At 43.0% G+C, this 19,106-nt stretch overlaps 1 pseudogene; it reads right to left on the bottom strand.

The window, feature by feature from the left end:
- Positions 1–438: 438 nt before the first annotated feature.
- The window catches only part of LOC112311030 (LYR motif-containing protein 1 pseudogene), a 30,513-nt pseudogene continuing 11,845 nt past the window's right edge, over positions 439–19,106 (bottom strand).

Below are 19,106 nucleotides of genomic sequence, written 5' to 3'. Positions count from 1 at the left end.
CCACTTTTAAGCAAATCTATAACTTTACAAAAAAAAGCCTAAAAATATTCTGAGGGAGGTATGTCATTTGATTGCAGCCATGAGAACTCCCAGCAACTGGGTCATTTCTTTGCATCAGCTGACATGTCTGGCGATGGCATTTCCGTGAGAAGATTTGTCACTCAGTCTTCAGTCTTCCTCCCACAGGCCTTAGTCTTATTTCCAAATGATGCTTAGGAGAGGAAGTGAGGTCCGTGCCCCTTAGGATTAGTGTTGTCCACTCAGGCAGGAAGGCCCTGACAAACTGTGAGCACATGTCAGGTGGCGAGTACCAATGTTTTGTAGGTTTTTAAGAAGATATTTGAATTTTTTCCCCAGTCAAGGAGAAAGGTTTTGTCGTCTGGTTTACATTCAAGATCTAATTGGCTCATCCTTCTGAGAAATAAACTTTCTTCTGGATTAGGAAACCTCATTATGAGACTTGAGTTATAGTTTGAAAATCTCCTCAGTTTTTCCTGGCTTCGAAGCCCTGGCCTCATAGTGAGGTAAGCCCCACTGCAGGCAGATGAACTGGCCTTGCACAAGGAGTCTGGTAATCAGTCCAATTTCGATCCTGGCTGTGCGTTCATCTATACGCTGCTTAATCAGGTCTGTGTCTGTGCATTTTTTGTTTTTCTGTAACAGCATCCTGGTTTCATTTAGCATGTACTGTTTTTCTTCAATGGTGTCTTCCATCTGCCCCAATGCCACCTGCCATTTCCTTGCCAGCCTGAATATTCGGCAGTGGAGGCCAAGAACTTCTTGCTGTGTTGCCGTTGTCACCTCTGCATTGGTCTTACCTTTCCCCAGCCACAGAAGCTAGGTGTGAGCTTTTAGATAAAGAACTTGCCCAGCATGCATCCTTGCTAGTTCATGGATGTATTACTCTGCTAGGGTCTGGTAGAGTTCTTGGCCTCTGACGCTAGGTACCTCTATTTTGTTATTATCCCTCAGAGTTGTTATTTGTTTTTGTTCTCATCTGTCACTGGATTACTGATGCAGGGAAGTAATCAGGAATCTTCCAGATGCAGGTGATGGACATCCCAACTCAACACAGCCTGAGCAAAATGAAGGGGAGTATTTTGGGTTCACGTAACTGGGATGTCCAAGGTTAGTTCTGACTGAAGCACAGTTGGGTCCAAGAACATAGGCAGTGTTGTCTTTTTTTTATCACTTCATCCCTTGGCTCTGCTTCTCTTTAAGTGCTGGATTTGTTCTCTTCTGTAGATGGGCGGAGAGGTACGTGCTGCCAGCAGCTCCAGGTTTACTTTATTATCACTCAGGATGTAAGAGGAAAGAGATACCCCGTCTTTGTTGACTTGTTCTTTTGAATCCTGTGGAATGACTCTGATCGTCTCTGCCTTGGTCACAAGCCCTTCTCTTGGACTAATCCCTACAGACAGCGCATGGTGGACCAGGACTGGCCAGACCAGGGTCACTTGCCTACTCCTGCCTCCAGGGACTTGGACACCACAGTTGGCACCTGCTCCTCAAATCTTATGATTGGGGTGGGAAGAAGTCCCTCAAAGGAACAGAGATAAATTGCAACAAAATATATCCCCTACACATAGGTAAAGCTAAATATTCACATATGAAAATGTTTTTCACTAAAATTGACATAATATCTTCCTTGCATCTCTAAATTTGCAATTCTGTTCCATCAATGTGAAAGTCATTTAAAATTAGCCTGGTCCACAGCATCTCTCATCATCTATTCTATATAGTTGACCCTTGAACAATGTGCAGGTTAGGGGCACCAACCCCCACAAAGTTGAAAATTTGAGTGTAACTTTTGACTCTCCCCAAAACTTTACTAATAGCCTATTGTTAACCAAAAGCCTTACGAATAACATAACCAGTCCACGAACACACATTGTATATGTTACATGCATTATATACTGCATTCTTATAATAAATTAGCTGGATAAAATAAAATGTTATAAAATCATAAGGAAGATAAAATACATTTACAGGATTTATTGAAAAAAAAACATGCAGTTTAAACCTGTGTTGTTCTAGGGTCGATTGTACTTCAACGAGGTCATGTTGTATGTCAGTTTCCCAGGAAACCGATACTGAGACTATGAGATTTATGTGCACAAGGAAAGAAAAGGAAGTAAGATTGGGCAAAGAAGGAACTGAACAGCAATGTAGTTGCAACAGAGGTTTCAGGTGATCTTAAGGGAGCTTTGGAACTAGGATGGGCCTTCAGAGTTGACCTAATTGAGGCAAGGGAGGGACACGACTTGATAGCCTCCTTTGATCTGCGGTTGCATGGAGGCTGCCCCCAGAAGCAGCACTGTGGCGAAGGCAGTTTCCGGAGAGGTCTCAGCTGTGAGCCAGCAGTAGCCAACACTCCCAGCAGCCGGGAAAGTGAATTGCCAGGGCCTGAAGGGGAATGTGAGGAGTGCACTACTGCATCCACTTCAGTGGATTTCCAGAGTGGAACACAGACTCAACGTAATTCTAACATTTAAATATTGAGGGCCAAGTGTGATTTGATATTTTTCTACATAATCACAGATATCAAGTCATTCACTTTAGAATCTATATTTTAAACTCTTCTTTCCAATGTGGTGAATGTTCTTTTATGTTTCAAAATAAGTAATGTAAATCCAAATAGTGACGTATTTTATAGAATCACTATAAACATGACTTAAAGATACAAAGCATAACATTCTGAGAGCGCATGGTTATGTTGTTGCCTTATATGTGGACTTGGAACCCTGCCTTTCTGAGCTAATTATCTGGTAATGCTTAAATGTTCTGCTCTTTCAGGCCAAAGGTAGCAAAAACATTGCACTCAAGATACCACTATTGTTAGCGTTCTTTCCTTCCAACTTCCCAACCTCCCAGTAGCCTATCAATCTAGTCCATTGGAGCTGGCAGGTGTGATGAATCCTGCTTAGCATCTGCTAAATCAGTCTGGGCTACTATAACAGAATATCATAGGCTGGGTGGTTTTAACATCAAACATTTATTTCCCACAGTTCTGGAGGCTGGAAGTCTGAGACCTGGGTGACAGCACGGTCAGGTTCTTGGTCAGAGCCCTCTTCTGGGTTTACAGGTGGCTGTGTTCTTGTACCCTCACGTGGTAGAGAGAGCAGCTCTGGTCCCTTTATCTTTTCATAAGGGTACCAATCCCATCATGGGGGCTCTATCCCCATGACCACATCTAAGTCCAATTACCTCCTAAAGGCTCCAGCTTCAAATAAGCATCACATTGAGGATATGGGCTTCAATATAATGAATTTGGGTGGGTGGGGGAGGAAATTCATTCAGTCCATTGCAACATCCCTGGTTTAGACCTTGGGCTATCTGCACTCACAATTCACTTTTCTTAGCCTCTTTAGCTACCTTTCTTAGTTTCTTTTGCTACTAATTACTCCCATATTCCTCCTTTTAGAATAAGAGGAATGGGTTCCATAAGAGGAATGAACCCATTCGTACATATAAAATCCTGAGCTTTGCTCAATATTCAGGCCTGTGTGGACATGCAGGTAGGATTTCCCCCCAGCTAGTCCTCTGCTACCTCTCCACTATTCCTGATTTCCCCACCAGCATTGTCTCATTGGGCAGAGGACTTCCTATTTGAGCTGAGCTATAAATGGGTTTAAAGCAGAAATCACAAATGGCATTGCAAGGGCTAGATTTTATAGGCAGCTGAGTTTTGTTTGGCCTACACAATGTTTTTAAAAATTTAAGCCCTGGCTGGTGTGGCTCAGTGGATTGAGTGCAGGCCTGGGAACCAAAGGATTACCAGTTGGATTCCCGGTCAGGGCACATGCCTGGGTTGCAGGCCAGGTCCCTGGTGCAGGGTGCGTGACAGGCAACCACACACTGATGTTTCTCTCCCTCTCTTTTTCTCTCCCTTCCCTCTCTCTAAAAATAAATAAATAAAATCTTTAAGAAAAATTTGAACCAATGTTCAACATTCTAGAGATTTCATCCAAATAAAATTTGGATTTCTCTTTCTCTTAAAAAAAAAAAAGCCGATGACTCAGCAATGCAATTATTTCTACATGGCAACTCTTGGCTCCAGCTGAATGGCTGCTGCCTCCAGATCGCCGCAGTGCCCACCACACACCTCCGCATTACACCTGCAGCCTTTCCCATTTATGTGTTACCCGCTTGGGTTCTGCGGTTTACAACCCTGGTTTAAGTTAACGTTCTTCCTGTTGGTACTCAGCATCCAGTGCAAGTTACTGGCAGCGAGGGAGGACCAAACACATGATGCAGTCAGGGCAGAAGAGGTAAAGAAGGAAATCAAGCCCTAGGGTTCCCACTAATACTGTTTTCTGATGCAGAGAAGTTAGGCTCACCTCCTTTGTCGATTTCCATATTTGTGGAACAAATTCCATATCTGTGGAACACATTGTGTTTTTTGACAGATGGTCCACAGTGAATGATGGTAACCTCTGCCACTTGTTACACAGCAGTTACTAAGGAGACTCAGGAGGTGCGAGAGAATTATATGGCACGTTCCCTCCTCCTGGGTCATGGACACTGCAAAGTGAATATGTGAGATATACCGCCAAAGAGGAGAGTCTCTTTTTAAGGTAAGGAGCAACACTCAGGCTTCCCTGCCTCAAGAAATAGTTCCTCAGCCCTGGCTGGGTAGCTCAGAGCATTGCTTAGAGCATTGTCCAGACATGCCAAAGTTACAGGTTCTATCCCTGGTCAGGGCACATACAAGAATCAACCACCGGATGCATAAATAAGTGGAACAACAAGTCAATCTCTCTGCCTCTGTCTCTCTCTCTCTCTCCCCGCCCTCCCTAAAATTAAAAAGAGAAATATTTCTTCTATAGACAGGCAGGGTATGCCCTTAGGAACTCATGCCAGCCTGCATAGTAGACAGTGGCTTATTTTAAGGCTAACCCAAGGATGATGAGCGCATAGAAAGAAAGGGGGGAAAAATCAACAACTCAATATTAACCAGTGTTCCTTCAATAAAGTTAATTTTTTAAAAATCTATGACTCCACAGTAGCAGAGATACTAATGGTGGCAAATGAATGTGTTTTTCCAGTAAAATATGAGAGCTACTTGGTTTACACTCAGCCCTACCAATTTTAAAAACAAAATACTTTCATCTGAGTCTTGCCAATTTAAAAAACTAAAGAAGTGCATTGAGTTAGGAAGAAGCAGTGTCTTCTTTTCAGGGCTGGGGGCATAGGGACTGTTGCATTTGTGGGCTTCATTATACTGAGTACTCTGCTCCGAGGTTGGCTCATGCTCTGCTTCCCCGCCCCCAGCCCATGCCTTCCCATGGCACACTACTTCCTGTAACATGGACGTTTCTTAATTGGATGAGTTCATTAGTCTATTATAGCTTTCCCATAGCTGGAGTGGACCCCAGTGGTGATGAATGGTTTATCAGGAAAACAAATCAAGAGTAGACTTCATGGACAGCACAGCAACACCTTAATCAGGAAATCCAAAGGACTGGCAGTGGTGAGAGGGGAGAGGGAAGGACATTAGGATCACCGGAGAATTTCTTCCCCTGGGTCTCCTGACTCAGAAACATTAAAAAATCTAATGCAGCTTTATTCTCCATCCTCCTTTAAGCCTTAAACGTCTGCCTTTTGGGCATGGACTGTAATAGACTAGGGCTTTAGGACCAGTTTCTCTGAGAAGCAGCCGGTGTTCAAGAAGGGCCCTTGACACCATTCTGACTTAATGCTAGACACATCTGCGGCTACTTGGACAAAATTGACATTGTCTGGAGTGCAAAGCAATCGCCTAGCACAGCATTAGGGAGCATTTACTCTTGAGCCGTGCTACCAGACAGCAAATCTTGACCTTTAGGAGTTCAGAGATTAGATCTTGTTGCTGCAGGCCTTGAAGATATTGTTAGGAATTTATTGCTATTCAAAGCAGATTTCAGGGGTTACCTATGGGTTTAATTCATCGCATCAATCATTTTTGGGAAGGTTCTTTTAAAGCCAAGATAGCTTCAAATAAAAACTAGGATTACTTTTACATTGATTGTCAGTAGTTGCTGAGGAGCAAAGGGGGAACACTCTTGAGATGCTGTTAAAGTTTTTGTATTTGTTCCTTCCCCGGCAGCAGTTCTGTGAGCTTGGAGAGAAAAGGCCTGTTTCTTCGATAGCACGCGAGGCCGTTGCTGCAGGAACGGGCGGGAGATGAGAATAAGGATGTGTCCAGCCTCTGATGTAGATTCCTGCAGGCCTTTAACATGTTCGGTGCACAGATCTGCAGGTTATCTCAAAGTGCATCATTTAAAAATGAGTCCTGTTTAAGCCAACAGGGGTTAAATGGGGCTTACTGTTGGGGGGAGGGTGTGTGTGTGCGTACAAGGAGAGTGTGTGCGCGCACATACAGGTGGCCCCTCTTAGCTGGAGGTCAGTCTCCCAGGTCCCCCAGCCCTCTTGCTCTGAGGGGGTGGGGACGTGTGTAGGAAATGTTTCTAAGGGTCTTTGGAAAGGAAGTTCTGCACAGTGGCTGGACTCAAGCCGTGTGCTTTCCTTCTTTCAGCAGACTTTTATCTGATCCTTACTGATTTTTATTTACCATGTAGTTCCTATATGAAACTCTTGTCCTCAGCTCTCCAATCCATAGTCGACTAAACACCTCCAGGAGAACTTAGGTCCACGGTTTCTCTTCACCTCTCCAAATTTGCTTCTTATTTCTCAAAAGAAGGAGTTTGCACTGGATAATCCTATAGCATTGATTTTATTGCAACTAGAAGGTGATAGGATTGCTTCTCAAGACAGGAACCATAGCAGCAAAAGAAGCAAGAACTTGGAAGAGGTGGGTAAAAACTAACGTTAACACAGGGAGAGAGCTGTCACCCTGCTGCATAATAAATGGGGACCTGAGACATCAGTGAAAGGTTACCTGCAGGTCAGAGTGTCTAGTTTAAGAAGCCAGAATGATAAATAACTATTGTAAAATGTAACTTAGAAAAATTTTTATCTAAAACTGTCAACACTTAAAAGTTCCATTGCTGGAAAGAGGAAGTTTTATTATCAAGAAAAAGCATGCCTTTGGAGCAAGTTGCTGCTGCTAAAAACCTGAGACCCTTTTAGGGCAGCTGAGTATCAGGTGAGCAATGTCCCTCGCTCAACAACTGTGTCTATGTGGCACTCTGCACAACTTCAATGGGGAAGTAAAAAGGAACTTCTCTTCCATTCAAGTGAGAGACACAATGGCCAGGCTGTTCTCCCCATCATCAGCAGAAGAGTCCCTGTGTGCCAGGCATAAAACTTCTGTGAGATAGGAAGTATTGCCCATTGGGCAGCAAGAGAACCTGAGGAGAACAAAGTTAAGTAACTTGCCTAAGGTAGCACAATCTCCAAAGCACATCCTTGGGCTTCAGACTCAGCTTTGCCTATTTAAAGGTTCTTGGTAGCACCATTAAACCAAGCTATGGCTCCCACACAGATGAGGAAGCTGAGGCACATGCAGCTAAATCATCTTGAACAAGTTGCGGAAGATGACCAAACAAATATTTTATTCTCAGTCTGCTGACTGTTTACTAAACCGCACTTTCATCTCTCTATATAAATTACATAGATATTAATAGCCACTGTGAATTCATAATTTGCCAGGTATAAACATTTGTGCCCAAAACATGCTATATAAAGAATGATTGCTAATTGCCTTTGCTCTCATGGAAATATATTCATATGTGCAGTATAAAATTTGAGCATTTCTACCAGGCTTCACAACCGGCCCGATGTAGAGTCTTTGATCCACCTACATACACATTTGCTGCCTGCGGTGGTGGTTTCCTGGATAGCCAGGGGAGAGATTTCCTTTGCAGCCAAAGCTGAGATTGGGGTCTAGTGTCTGAGAATTCATGGGCAAGGATGCCGTTTATATACAAGGAATCCAGTCATGCGGCTGCTGGAGGGTTAACTGGGCCAAGCACTTATACTCCAGACACGGGAAGTTGATGAATGGGCTGATTTGGACTTGCTTGACTTTATTTGTTTAAAAATCTTTTATTGCAAAGGCAATACATCTTTTTTGCAGAATATCAAAGTAGCAGAAAGAAACAACAAAATTCAGCCACAGTTCTACCAACTAGAGACAACAAAAGCAAATATGTTGGGATGTATGTCTGTATATGTAAATCCATACTGTTTATGAAAGAATCATAATGTGTAGTCTGTTTTGTAACCAGCTTAAAAATAGTGGGACCATCTTTCCATGTCATGAAATTTTCTACAATTTTATTTTCTTTGGCTGTGTTATGATTTATTGAATGGATGTATTGTTTATTTTTATTTAATTTAACCACTTACCTAAAGTGTTTCTGTTGAAGACCCCAGAACCACAGCCAAAAGGTCTTTAAATACGTCTGCCCAAAACAGTGTCTTTAGGCCCTTTCCCCCTTCTGTTATAAGCAACAGGTCACCTCCCTTCTCGTCACACCGAATGAGATAGCATGCGATCATGTATACAGAACCTCTGAAATACGCCCTGGGCCGTGGTCAGCACTTACTACAGGGCAGTGCCCGTTCCAGTCATTCAAGTAATATCTGGCCCTGGTGGAGTACGGAACCTGTGGCTCCCGGTGCTTCCTCCTCTCGGTTACTGTCATCACTAGGAAGTGAGGCGACTGAAGCCTAAGGTGCTGCCGTGACTTACCAACAGATGGTCCCAACACTAGATTCTGAACCCAGACTTTTAGATTCTAAGTTTACTAGAATTTCTATTTTAATGTGATTCTATGAAGGCAAAAAATGAAATAGTGAAAGGAAGGAAAGGGAGGGAGGGAAGGAAGAACAAAACAGAAAAGTTGAGATACGTATACCAAGAAGATAGGCATCTGTGGCCCCTGTGCTCTGTGGGAAGGCGGGGAGGGCGGGGGCTTCCTGGTCCCTCCAGTGTGCCCCTGATTGCTTATCTCCCACCAAGGTAACAGACGAACGGAGAGGAACTGCTTTCTCAGGCATGGGCTTCAGACTCTGGATCTCAAAAGACGAAGCCGTTTTTCTCCACAATTTTGCAGCCTCCGAATAATCAACTTCAGGGCAGAGAAGCACCAGCTAAGAGGAGACACCTGGCCCTGGGATAACAGCTGAAAAAGCTGGGCCCTGGGAGAGGGGGGGTCTGAGGCAGAGGGTGGGCCTACCTGTCTTCACACCACATTGGAGGGACCTGCCTGCCCAAGAGCAGTGACATCCCAGCTCTGAGGCCTCCTTTGTCTTCAAGGACAGTGGGGGAAAGGTCCAAGGACAGAATTTTCTACACATTCTTGGGGCAAATGTTCTTACAGCCACACAGCATTGGCCCCTTGGCAGGGAGCAGGGCCGCAGGCTTTGGTGGAGAGAGCATGGAATTTGGCATTTCTATGGGTTGGATCTCACTTTGACTCTTGTTAGCTGTGGGCCACATGAGAGTCCTGCAAAGTGTCCGAGTCCTGCTTTCCTCGGGGGAAACTGAGGTAAGTGGTTACAAGAATATGAAATAATGTAAATAAGTGTGTGTATATGCATGAATTGCCAGGCTATTTCAGGAACTCCACAAATGTTGGCTCCTGCGGTCCCTGTACCTGCAGGTTACCTTACAGCGAGTAACCACGTGGGTGGTCTGATCATCTTAAAGGCTTCCTCTGAATCTGCGAGTCTGTGATTTTGCAAGTTGATGAGGTTGTTTGTGGGGGTTGGTGGGGTGGGGTGGGGGGGAGACATGGTAGTAAGGTAAACAGAGCTCCAAGGAAAGAGCTGATGCAGCCACACCTCATTTCACAAATGAAAGGCAAGACCCTCCACCCACGAAGATTGCCACTCATTTTACTGTGATACTTGGTTTATTGCCGTGTTCTGGAGCCCAACCCACACTATCTCTGAGGTAGGCCTGTACTTTTTCTTTCTTTGTATTGACTTTATTGGAGTGACATTGGTTCATAAAATTATACAGGTCTCAGGTGTACATCACCGTTCATCCCCCTATGCCCTTTCCTACCTCCTCCTCACCCCGTTTCCCTCTGGCATGCAGCATGCTGCTGTGTGCCTATGAGTCTTCTGTACTTCAAATAATGATTCTCCTAAATCTCTTTGGCATGCACGTAGAGTAGGCTGTGTTTCTCTAAAGCAGTGGCAACAGTTTGTTCTGGGAGACCTTACCAGCCCTTCCACACTCTCTTCAGTATCTCCCAGACGACTCAGATGAATACACAGTCTATGCAAAAATGTTTGCGTGCTGTGAAAATTCAGCACTTAGACAAGTCCTCTACCTGTCCCCCACCCCGCCATTCCCTGAACCCCTCTCATCTAGAAAATTGGGAGCTGCCTTGCTCTGTTACTTGATGGCTTGGTCAGTGTGATGAGGAAAATGAAAATGCACACCCTTTTCTAGTAGTGCTTGTGGGTAATGATTCCTTGGATGACAGTCAGGTGTTAAGAAGTTACATTGATATTTTTAGGATGCCAGTGTACCATCCTCGTACTCCCATAGTTGCCTCACCTCCCTCAGCTCCTAATGCAGCATAGCCATGGAAGAAACTGGTGCTTAGAAGAACGTGTCATTTGGGGCCACAGGAGAGCCCAAGGAAAAGCATCCTTCCTGTGAAATATCTGATCCCAGAGCAAGGGGCATAGTCTTTGCAAAACAGCAAACTGTCAGACTCCTTTTATTTGGCATTCAATTTATTGGTTCTTTCATCCGTTCAATTAATCAACATGAGTTCATTGAGCAGTGTGCTACGCCCTGGAAATACCACATTGATTCACAAGGCCCCTGCCTTTACTGGTTGGAGTCTAATGCAAAAGAGTTGCTCTGAAACGCAGGAATGTAGGTTTTGGTCTGCACGGCCACAGTGGGCTGTCATTTCACCAGACTGAGGGAACAGCCAGGCTCTTTTGGGCACAGTGCCCTAGCACCCTGAACCCCTGCTGAGCCAGATTCCCAGTTTGGAGGCAGAAGGATAGAATCACTCACACAGTGCATCAAAGATGGAGAAGAGCAGGTGGTAAATCCTTTGCAGGACTTTATACATCGCCGCAAGGTAATTCTGAAATAAATGAGCCAAGTCAAGGATACGGGACTTATTAATGGATCAGACCCGAAATGTTCATTTTTCTGCTTTCTGTGCTTTTGTGCTAGTTTTTAAGGGTATGCTCTCTGTTATCCTGAGTTAAAACAATTTCGTTGGTTCTTCTCTCCTACCCCATCCTGAACAATATTTCCCATTTTACATTTCTGTATTATCCTGTTTTCTTTCAGTATCTTAGCCTCGTCTGAGCTCAGAAGTGGCAGAGCAAATAATTCTAATCTATCTCTGATCTTGGTCCCCAACTTCAGGGTTTCCCTTGGGAGAGGCTGTCACATTCTGGGGACAAGACAGGGAGAAAAGGGAGGACTTGCAAGTAACAGTCACTGAAGTGTCTCCCATGTGAAAGGCAAGGTCGTGCTGGGTGCGACAATAACTGCTCCCCGACCCCTATTCCTGAAATCCAAAAGTCTGACGGACCAAGACTTTCTGACATTTGTAATAAGCTCCCTGGCAGGCAAAAAGGGGACTGAACTGACATAAGTCTACTCGTAGTCTTGTATTTATCCTACTTAGTATGAATATTCATACATTTCATTAAAGAAATACTAATGTGTTTAATTATGAGATGTTGCCACATACCCTTTTGGGGGTGTTATGTAATTTATGGAAAATGCCCCATATTACATTTCTAAAATTCAAAAAATTCTGAATTCTTAAACACATTGGTTTCATGGATTTCTTTTAAGGGGTTATGAACTCTATTTTTTTTTCAGTCTGTGTTATGATCTCCTCTTTATCTTTTATAGAGACAATTTTTAAAAATATTCTTGAAGCAGAAGAATATACTATATTCTTCTAATTATTATACTCTACAACACTATAAAGCAGAAGCTTTCTAAAACTATTTTTTGTTTTTTTTACTATATATGCTTTCTGCCACAATACCCCAAATTAGCTTTTATTTCATGTATACTGTGCTTAGCACCCTGGGGTAATTTTGTAATTAAAAAAAGTCCTTATGTATTTTTTATATCTTGTTTTCTTTTGTTTAACATCTTCATCGAGGCATAATGTACATATTAAATTCACTTGTTTTGAGTCTACAATGCAATGTCTTTTAATGAATTTATAAAGTTGTGTGACCATCATCACAATCTATTTGCAGAACATTTCCATCACCCCCCAAAGAAACCTGGAGTCCATTGGTAGTCACTTCCCATTCCCATCCCCAGGGAACCACGACACGTAGACTTTCTGTCTGTCATCTTGATACCGCACTAAATGCTAGCCACCTTTGCACACAGTCCTGAGGAAACTGAGCCTCCAGTTACTAGCAAAGGATGAGGCTGGATTTGATGCAGGTCCTAATGACCCCAGAGTTCATGATCTTTCCAAGGGTTGCCAGGGAAGTCAAGAGAGGCCTCTCAGTGGGCAGGATCAAGCACGGATGTTGGAGAGTGAGAGACCACCAGAGGGGGAGTGAGGAGGATGACCTTTAGGCTCCAGCCAGTTCTGAGCTTCCCTGAGTCTATAAACCCATAAAACGCTTCCAGCTAAGCCAGGGACTGACTTTAATGAATAGATAAGAATGATGTGTCATGAACAGACTAATTGCATATAAAAGAAACGCTTCTGAAGTGTGCACTGTGTTCCCTTAAGCACTTTAAACGCCCCCCAGAGATGCTGTTTGCAGTCACAATTTGCATTATCAATGAAGAGGCAGTTTGACAAGCAAAGGGAAGCATCGGCCTTGTGCTGATTCAAGTCACCACACATTCCAACATAGTGGTGTTCAGATTAATGAAACTGGTTGATAGATTTATCCTCTTGGCTTTTTAAATTTGCAGTTGGTACTTCTGGTGTAATTGTCCTGGTGTGCTGGTGTGGCAGTTACATAAGACTAGTTGATAGAATGAAATACCTCTACTGTACTTGAGGAAACATCTATTATGTTGTTATTATTATTGAGAATTAATAATTTCCTCTCTGTCCATTAACAGACGTCCATGATCAGAGCCAGCCAGGTTTGCTTCCAGCCCTCCCAGCTGTCCTTTCTGCACTATACCCCTCTCTGTGGCGCGGATTGTTACCCGCCCCTCCCACCCTCCCCAGATTTAAGGGACTGTGTGTTCTTTCTGTACCCTCTGCCCAGGCAAAACCCAGGCCTAGGAAAAGACTTATGATACATCACTTATGCCTTGGTATGATATTTAGATCACTAAATCCCCAAATAGAAATTCCAGGTCCATGGGTTTTAAATCCTGTGGCAATTTTGAGGTAAAAAATAATTTGATCCCTGATAAAAAAAAATATTTCAGGGCACAGATAACGGTTTTGTAATCTGTGGACTTTTCCGGGTGCTTTAAATTTTATTGCATATTGTTAAAAGATAAACTGAAGCATATTAAAATATTTAAGAGTTTATGTGAGCAAAAATTCATTTAAATTAGGCAGCATCCAATCTAGCACATAGAAAGGAGCTCCAAGGATCTGTACAAAATGAAAGATTTTTCAAAAGGAGAAAGGAGAGGGAATAAGGAAGTCATACTGGGCAAAAAAAAATGAGGTTGGTTATTGCAAAGTTACTTCCCTTTAGGGGATGGGAAGGGTCTGTCAGGCAGGTTACCTAACAAGTGCTGATCAGGTGACTCCTAATTACTGGTTTAAGATTGTATTTCTGGGAGGGCCAAAACTGTAATTAAGTCTTGGTTCAGGGACATGGCGCTTGGCATAAGCAACTCCATTTTGGGCCTGTTGTCTTGTTTTTGAATGATTTGTTATCATTGACACCTATGTATCTTTTTGGTTGGCAGAGAGCTTTCACCTGTTTTCTATCACCGAATCGTCATGGTGATCCTATGCAAATGGTCTTATTTTCAGTTGTTATTAATTAATTTTATAAATCAATGATGTTATCATTATCAGTTAATGATAATAAGTGAAATAAGGTATGTAATGCACTTATAACTGAGCTCTCTAACTTAGAGAATACATGCAATAAGTTAGTTGTTGATGTGTTTTTTAAAAAATTTTTCCCCCTTACTTTTAGAGACAAGGCCAATGAGGCTCAGAGGTATGAAGGAACTTGCCCAAGGTACACACAGCTAGTAAGAGTGGGGTGGGGACCGAAATTTCATGTCAGTTTTTTCTGGGACATACCTTCCATAACAGCTTACATAGCATGGTCTTGCCCAAGGTCAGAGTACCCATTCTGCTACTTACCGGCTCTGTGACCTGGGGCAAAGCCATGCTATTTAAGCTTTCTGTCAAACTGTGCCACTGCCAAAAAAATCACAGGCCACAAGCTCAAGGGCCTGAGCTTAACACTTGAGGTAACGAATTTCCCAGACATATAATTCTTCACCTCTTCTTGGTGAACTAGAGAGAGGACACAGCTTTCCTCCCATAAATGGTAGCAAAGTGGTTTTATTTAGACTTAAAAATTTATACACTTGAGCTGTTTTACTAAGAGTATTTTAGAAATAATTTGTTATGTCAGTGCCCAGTTGGAGACATTTAAAAATATTAATAGCACACAAGTAATACAGGATTTCCCCAAATAGTCTCTCACATCTGTGATCTCATTAGAATTTGATCCCTCCACTTCTCAACACAGAACCGTGAGATGTCCCTGCACCCGGAGGTTTATGTGAGCAAAAGGTGCATTGAAATGCTTTCATCTAAGCATATTTTCATAGGAGTGCACTCATCTTGCTGGGTAGTAAGGTTGCCTGAAGGTGTCCTTTGGGCTGCCTGAACCAACATTGCTAGGAGCACCGGTCTATCTTTCACATTTGATTTCTTTCTTGGCAAAAGGAGGATTTCAGTAATAAAATGCAGCTGGAATCAGTAGAGTAACAAGGTGGTAATGAGGGAAGTATTGGGGGAGAGGATGAATGGTAGGAAATGTGCACCCTCTGGGGGAAAAAAACTCCACCAAGAAATCCCATGATGGGTCTCTCCTCAGAGTTGGAATAGGGCTTCTGTTAAACATTAGCTTAATACCAACCAGTGCCTTTTCTTCCCTGTTTTTCTATTTTGCAAAACTGCAAATCCCTCTCACTCCTTGCCCTGATCATTGGTTTTGAAATTTATACATATTTTAATGTAGAATGTGTGGTAATTGTTTCCTTTTTCCAAATAATACTATTTAAATGACAAGCACTGCCTAAAAGGTTAAGCTCAGGCCCTGGACAAGGTGTGTCTTCACCGACTATGTAGTGGGAGCAATTAAGTCAAGGCTGTTACTTCTACGAGGGATGACCTGAAGTCCTTCTTACCATATCATCTCTAGCACAGCTCTGTCACCTAGACCAGTTGCAAAGCAAAGGGGCACGACCAAATCAGGCTCGTGTTTTATTTGGCTTACACAGTTAAAAAGAAATTTTTTAATAGTTGCCAATCTTTAAAAAAAATCTGGAATGTTAACACAAAAATAAGAAATAAGTTTCTGGCATCTCTTGAAAAATCCAAAACTCTGCACCCAGGTCCACAGTTGCCCAGAGTGGCGTCGGGTACTGGTTGTATAGCTCTGTCCCGATGTCTTTTAGAAGAGCTTGGCTCTTGTAGGCATTTGAGATTACAACCCTGAAAGATTAGCCAATGGCTGCCACTCTCAGAAATCAAAACAAAAAACAAAATACACCACCGAACAGTACCACTTCTCAATATTTATTATAAGAACATGCAAAAATACACTAATATTTGGGAGAAGGTGACATGGTCAGCCCACACTTGGGCATGTGTGTATTAATTTGTGTCTGTCATGGGGTGTCCAGAGCATGCTCTGTGGCCATCCACTCTCCCCTCCCCCATGCCAACAAGTCCTAGAGAGGGCGGAGCACAAGCTTTGACATGAGGCAGACCTAACTCCGATTCTGGTTGTGATATTCACTAATCACATGATGTTGGGCAGGTAAGTCATTGACTTCCCCGAGTCCTCTATAAAGTGCAGAAGCCATGAAGCTAAAATGAGCAAATGCCTGTTTGCACACACCTGACCCACTTTAACACCAAACACATGTTCCCTGTTCTCTTCCTTCAAGCTAATTACTAGGTTGAGTTGGCAAACTCCCTCTCTGAACTAACAGTCAAGTTGGTCAAAATGATTTTCAGAAAACACACAGAACCTCCCTGTGGAGAAAGGATGTGTCGTGGGACTCCACTGAATACAGAAAGCCCCTTCTGGAGCAGTGTGGGCATTCTGAAGTCTCGGGTGCCCCCAACTTGGGAGTGCTAGTGTAGGTAGCTAGATATTAATACAGGAAGGGAACATAGGGAATCAGACATTAAGAAGCCTAACAAACTGGGAAACTGAACCCAACATCGGGCCTGCTTCCCTAGGAAGCTACAACTTCACACACTCCCCAGGGAACCACTGCTCTGTTCCCCACTGATTACTGGGGAGAGGGATGGAACAATAAAGGGGAAATTTCTCTGCTGGGTACCTGCCCAGTAGAAGCCAATATGGCTCAGGGCTTAGGGGTACTTCTACTATGAGGCATGTGCAGTAGAAATTAGGGTAGCAACCATAGAGGCAGCACCTAGCCTGGGGAAAGAATCAGATTGGATAAGGGACACAGAACTCCGAAAGATCTAGGAAATGGATTGGTTAGAGAGAATCAGTGCCAGCATGTAAAGGATTGGGAAATTGGTTACTTTGAAAAACTCCTTGTCCTACCCCAAGCTTAACAAAGAGCTCTCTTGCTCTCTCTTGTCCAGTAACATGTGCTCATCCCGTTTGTCCACATATTTTCTCTCCACAGCAGCCATGTGGCCCTAGCAGCCACCTGGGTCCCATAGCAGATCACTTAGGCCTGGGCACAGGGCCAGCCGAGGTGCAGCCAAGGGGCATAGACTAAGCAAGCCAGATGGGGGCAGAGACATGGGCTGAACCAGTGGTACAAAATGCCTGGACACTGGCCCTACTTCTGGGCCTGATGAATACAACGATGAATTTTTCCACAGCAGGACGGAGCTCACTCTGGGGCAGCCCTTTGTGTTTACTTCAACAAAGCTTACCGCATCCCATCCTTCCATGTGAGCCTCCCCCAAAACGCTTCTCACGTGACCCCGTGAAAGGACCCCATCTCCACCAGCAACAGCAGGATCCCTCGAGGTTGCATTTCCCCTCGGGATGGATTAGATATGTCCTTTGTCACAGTCGGTGCTGAACTGCAACTACTTTAGAAGGGAGTGTGCAGACTATGGATTTGAGATCCGATTTCAGAGTGGAGCCCAAAGGCTTCCAGTTAAGTGTGAACACTATGAAAAATAACAATGGGGAGTGAGATATGCTAAAAGTGTTATACATGAATTTACATTCAATAAAAAACCCTTCTAGCTATAATTATCACATTTTTGCTAATATTGAGATTCTAGATGTCAGACTTAATATTTGAGTAAACTAATTAAAGAATGTTTTTTCATAGCCTTGACAAACAATCATTTTCATAGAACGGTTTCAAATGCATTTTTTTTGCGGGGGTGGGGAGGGTGAAACTGACTGATGTACATGACCAGCGTTTGGTGGCAAAACCCCAGCAGCATCTCACCTCCGCTTTTCTTTTTCTCCGTCCCTTTCCACCTCCCCTGTTCCCAGCTCTGTTTTGTGTTCTTTCATTAAGGGCAATATTTTCAGACACAGTGTTAATGTGTCTTTTTTATGAATTTGCCAAACAGTTCTAGGTGGAATTGTCTCTTAAAATTTCCTCTTTGGCTATGGCACACTCAGACCCAAACTGGTGTGCTCAGTAGGGCCGTTGTCACATTATAACAGGCAAAATGCTTCATCTCGTGTTATAGAACAAGATGGAATCTTTGCTAAGGAGCTCAGGGATCAAAGCAGAGGAAAAAGATTAATTTTTATGCATCAAGTCATTGTAGAGGGAGAAGGAGACATTAAGATTGCCAGGGAGGAGATTTTCTCCTGTAATAGCGACATAGGGAATGTGTTGGGAGGACTTTGGCTCTGTTCTCGGATTTGTTTTTACCTTTAAAGTGCTCAAATCTAGGTCCTAAGCTTGTTTACACTTATTTCAGGTTCCATAAAGGGCCTCCCTTAAAAAAAAAAAGATAGCATTTTCCACAGTTTTAAGTACATCTAAAAATATATTGATTGTTTTATTCCATTAAAAGTGAGCTCCATTTCAGACAATTTTGAAAATAAAAGAGAGAAAATAAGAAAAGGCAAAGAATTCACTTTGTATCCTACTGTCCTAACCCAGCAACTCTCGTAGTGTATTTTCTTTACATCTCCTATATGATGCTGCTTTGTAACATGCTTGCAAACATATGTACATGGTTTTATATCCTGTTTCTTTTGTTTACCTCATATCACACTAAAAGTGATGTCCCACCAGCTTACACAGATGCTCTCAGGCACGTGTGCCTGGTTTATTAAGCACTCCTATTAGGGTGACTTCCTTTTGTTCCCTCTGAAATATATATTTGCACACCAGGATTTTGCCATATTTTGACTTATATTCTCAGAGCACCAAAGTGAGATTTCTGGATCAAAGGTTAGAGATACTAAGATTTTGCTGTAAACCACAAAATTGCTTTCTAAAGGAACTACAGCAATGGAATGTCCTTATATTACATGGTTTGTAGTTTTAGTTACTTTGTACCTTGGGAACTTTTAGATAAGGATTATCATTTTTATATTTTACTTAAACATTTTTAAAGATTGTATTTATTTATTTCTAGAGAGATGAGAAGAGAGGGAGAAACATCAATGTATGAGAGAAACATCAAATGGTTGCCTCTCACAGCCCCCCGACTGGGGACCTGGCCTGCAACCCAGACATGTGTCCTGACCTCGAATTGAACTGGCAACCTTCCGGTTCACAGGCCGATGTTCAATCCACTGAGCCATACTAGCCAGGGCTACTTAAATGTTTGGCTAAATCACAAAGCATCATATGTGGCAGCAATTACTATTCTTCCTATTTATTACCTTCAATAAGTAAACATGGTAACATTTAATGACAAAACATTGGTGCAGCACATGTCTAAGAGCAGCATACACAGTGACAAGGAGTGTGGACTAGGGAGTCAGCCTGCCTGGGCTCAAAGCTGCGCTCTACTGCTTTCCAGTTACGTGATCTCAGGTCAGAA

Source organism: Desmodus rotundus, chromosome 7, assembly GCF_022682495.2.
Source record: "Desmodus rotundus isolate HL8 chromosome 7, HLdesRot8A.1, whole genome shotgun sequence".
Lineage (NCBI taxonomy): Eukaryota > Metazoa > Chordata > Mammalia > Chiroptera > Phyllostomidae > Desmodus > Desmodus rotundus.
Note: the sequence above shows the minus strand (reverse complement) of the source record. Positions and strands in the feature narration are given on the sequence as shown.